This window comes from Pinus tabuliformis, chromosome 6 (assembly GCF_031772625.1).
Source record: "Pinus tabuliformis cultivar Carrire ecotype Pingquan chromosome 6, CPIR1, whole genome shotgun sequence".
Taxonomy (NCBI): domain Eukaryota; kingdom Viridiplantae; phylum Streptophyta; class Pinopsida; order Pinales; family Pinaceae; genus Pinus; species Pinus tabuliformis.
The window spans coordinates 19,394,895-19,399,181 of NC_142292.1; the positions used below are offsets into that span (position 1 = coordinate 19,394,895).

Sequence of the window (4,287 nt, forward strand, 5' to 3'; positions counted from 1 at the left end):
TCGGCAGATTTAGATAGATAATAAATAGCAGTAAGTGAATCGCTGTAGTGAATTTTGTATAAATATATGTGTATTGCAGTGTAATGAATAAGCTCATTCTATGAGTCTTCAAATTTCTGTCATTGTATGAGTTTTCCAAGTGGTGCTTGGTCTCCATCATTATTTTTGGAGGGTTTTTTTTTTTAATGGACATTTGGCCTCTTAGCAAGGTGAAAGATGATGACAAGAATAAAGACAATGTGGGTGACCAATTAAAGATGATGTGAATAAAGAAATGCAGCGAAGACGGGACACAAGGTATATATTTTTGCAGTCGATCACAAATAAAGAAATGGTGTTTTGGTTTTTTCTTTCTCGCCAAAGTGAAAGAAGATGGGACACAAGGTATATATTTTTGCAGTCGGTCACAAATATCGCAATTGGTGATGTTGATTAAAGAGAAGATGCCTTTTCATATTTTAATGTCTGAAGACACGGACGGTCTTATGATACTGTGCGTACCAAGATGCTGTTCGAGAAAAAGTAGAAGGCATTATGTACAAAGGAGGAGGAGGAATCATGGAAAGAGAAGAAGGCGGAAAAATATAAATGCGTGCCTTTGAAGTAAAGGATAAGAAGTAGAGGATGAGGAGACACATGGACACACAGATTGAGTAGCTGGTTGTTCATCGTTTGCAGGCGAAGTCTGGTAAGGGAAGAAGTTCAGAAAAATTTGAATAACTTCTTGCTGACCTTTCAATTTTGCCATGGGTTATGGCAGTTCGTGAAGTTCACCGAGTGGAGGGTTCGAACGATGCGGAATTGTATGGTTGCTGTGTCTGCTACCCTTTGCCCTCTCCGCAGCTTACGCACCAGGCCGAATCTTCAAAGATCCTATTATTCCAACATTTACCAGTCCAGGTCTTTAACTTACATCCTTGAAAACCCAGTCTGGTAAATGTGGCAGTAATGATTAAAAGAGGGGAAATGTAGTAGAGATAACATCTATTCGAATCCGCCTTGTACGAGTCCACTACTGTTGTGAGTTTTACGAATTGCCATAACCCAAGACCAAGTTGGAAGGCCAACAAGAAGTTACTCAAAACCTCTTCAATCTCCTGAGTCTTCTATGTGGATCTTCATCATTATAGAAACACAAATTCTTATGCCTTTTGTCATAATATTCAGGTCAGTAATTTCTAGCCTCTCGGATTGTTTATTAGCGGTTCAGGCCTGCGCCCAATTCAATCATATCTGATTTATAGCTCACTGGGTCTTTAATGGCAATAGATGCAGGTGGACCTTGATTCGGTTCATGCATTATAGTTCAATTGTTGGGTTACAGCTTGTGGGGGTTCCAAAGATTTGACGCGGTTTAGACGCTGGAGACCGATGAGGGCTGCTCTCCTTTGGCTTACTGATAAAAATATCAATACAGAGCCATCGTACCAGCCCAGAATTGCACCATATGCTCATAATAGAACATGGGTAACTTCCACTATCATGATATTTTATTTTCTCAAGATTAATTTCTACTTCTTTTGTTGTTATTGAAGTCATTGGTGAAACAACGTCTGCTCAACTTGGGGATTTGTGGAAGCAATAGCATAAAGCTGGAACTGGCCTTGACTTCTAATCGCATTCAAACTCGTGAAGTCTTGAAACTAGACCTGAAGAGCCACCATTAGAAGCACCCAGCAAGGTGACCCATCACAAAAATAGAGTCACTCTTTTTCCTGCCAGGTTTGAATTCATTTCAAGTTTTACAAAGAACAAATATCTTTGTACATGACAGAGAAACAGAGATGGGAAGTTAATTATTTTTCCTGCCAACCTTGAATTTATTTCAAATTGCACAGAGAACAAAGATCTTATACAAGACTGAGAAACAGAGATCAAAAGCTATTTTCCACTGAAAATTAGTGTCTGTGAAGCACGCAGGCTAAACATCCCTAGTTTATGAACCATTCCCATGTTACCACTCTGCTAAATTTTAGAGTTCCCGATCTCATATTCTTGAACTCTTCCCAATCTCATATTCTTGAACTCTTGGATTATAGGAAACATTCCATATTGAGCTTATTCCTCTTATATTCCCCCTTGGCCTTGAACTTCAAATTAAGAAAACATTGCCTTTTGTTGTTATTATTAACTGTTACGGATTTAAATCAAGATACCAAATCCCAACTGAAACTTAAAATCGCCATTATGTCTTTTTTTTTTATCCCAATGAAAATAATCAATAATACAGATTTTACTACATTACTTACACAATCATTCATTCTTCCATTGAATTACATAGGGGATGCAATACAAAGTTACCCAACTCAATACCTCACAATGGTTTCATTGTTGTTGCACGAGAGGTACCTTTGGTGAATTATCTCGCAGATACATGAATTTCAACTAAAAACAAATCATTTCATTCCCAATAGATTTCAATATAGAGCCAACTATTAATAATCACACTCATAGTAATGAGATTACCCTTAGCAAAGTTCTTTCCCCATTCATGAAAATGACAGAGTAATCATTACAGTTTTAATAAAGAAGTTTTGGAATTAGTAACATCTTTATGTCTTACATTGTAAGACTTTCCTTCCAGCTATTGGAAGAAGCTTCTATTGTGCTTATAAATTAGATTGTTGTAAACATTTTTTACTCAAGAAATAAAGTCACCACTTTGTTTTTCAATATTCTCGCCTTATGGAAAGTATTTTAGGTTTTGCACTCTGGTTCTGGCGTGTTTTTCTCACACTTACATGGTATCAGAGCGTTGACTATAAATTCCTTGTTTGTTTTAAGAGATCCGTTGACTATAAAATCCTTGTTTGTTTTAAGAGATCTATTGAATATAAACTCCTTGTTTGTTTTAAGAGATCCGTTGACTATAAACTCCTTGTTTGTTTTTAGAGATCTGTTGTAAGCTGGAATCAAATTACTTATGATTTGGGTAGGAGGCAACATTTTTTTTTGTAGATCTGGTTTTTTTATGAGGTTTCTTTGTGTTCATGTAGTCCAATCTAGATCTACAAAGAGGCCCTAATGTTAAAACAGTCAACAAATTATTTCCAGCATAAATATCATATCTATGTGTAATGCATCCCATAATATAAATATCAAATTTGTGCATAATGCAGTAGAACATGTTAGTAATGCATTAGATCTCTAACATAAATATCAAATCTATGAATAATGAATATCAAATCTGTGAATAGTGCAGTAGATCTGTAACAACATGTTACTTTAAAATCCAGATCTGAAAAATAATATAAAAAGAATTCACACAACCAAACCACGTGGAAAGATGTAACTTTTTTATTAAACGAAAAAACTTATAATCATTTGCTCAACTCCAATACTTTTGCCTTCTCACTCCAAACACCTAACGTCTAACCAAGAGTACATATAAATAATCTCTAGTAGAATAATCTAGGGAAATATTATTGCCACAATACTATATTCTATGAAAACCACATGTCCAAAACCATGAACCCAAAACCATGGCTATAGACTTCCTTGAGAAGTTTGAAGAAGTCATAATATTACATTATACTTTTATTTTATTTATTTGGTCTCACATAGAACAACTGCCCACTTGAGACCAAATAAATATCTGTCTCTATGTTACAGATCTTTCTCATGTCATCTTTGCTACAACCTAGCCAAGGTTCTACAAATATCTTGCTTAGACAAAAAATTTGTTAACATATCAATTGGATTGTCTTCTGTGTGTATTTTCTCCAACCGTAGTAGCCCATCATCTAACACTTCATGAATCCAATGGTATCTAACATTTATATGCTTTATCATATAGTGAAAAACACGGTTTTTGGCAAGATGGAGTGCACTTTGGCTATCACAATTCAATACATACTCTTCTTACTACAAGCCTAGTTCCTCTAGGAACCTCTTCATCCAAATCGTTTCCTTGCATGCATCGGTTGTTGCCATATACTCATCTTATGTGGTAGAAAGAGCCACCACCTTTTGCAGTCTAGATACCCATGAAACTACAACCCCTGCAAAAGTATAGATGTAACCTATTGTGGATCTTCTAGAATCCATGTTCCCGATGAAATCAACATCTGTAAATCCTTCCAACAAGGTATTAGTACCTTGAAATCACAATCAACAGTCAACTGATCCTTTAATATATCTTAAGATCCACTTAACTGCATTCCAATGTTCTTTGCCTGGGTTTGCAAGAAACCTACTTACTACTCCCACTGAATGTGCAATGTTAGGGTGAGTGCGTAACATAGCATACATAAGGCTTGCTACTACAGAAGCATATGGAATTTTGGA

General features: G+C 35.9%; 1 long non-coding RNA gene across 1 annotated transcript; it reads left to right on the forward strand.

Annotated features, from left to right (window-relative positions):
- Positions 1-461: 461 nt before the first annotated feature.
- LOC149257010 (uncharacterized) lies at positions 462-1,508 on the forward strand. The gene is made up of 2 exons (XR_016245900.1): positions 462-1,167; positions 1,270-1,508. It is a non-coding gene; the product is annotated as an uncharacterized LOC149257010 (long non-coding RNA).
- Positions 1,509-4,287: the final 2,779 nt, after the last annotated feature.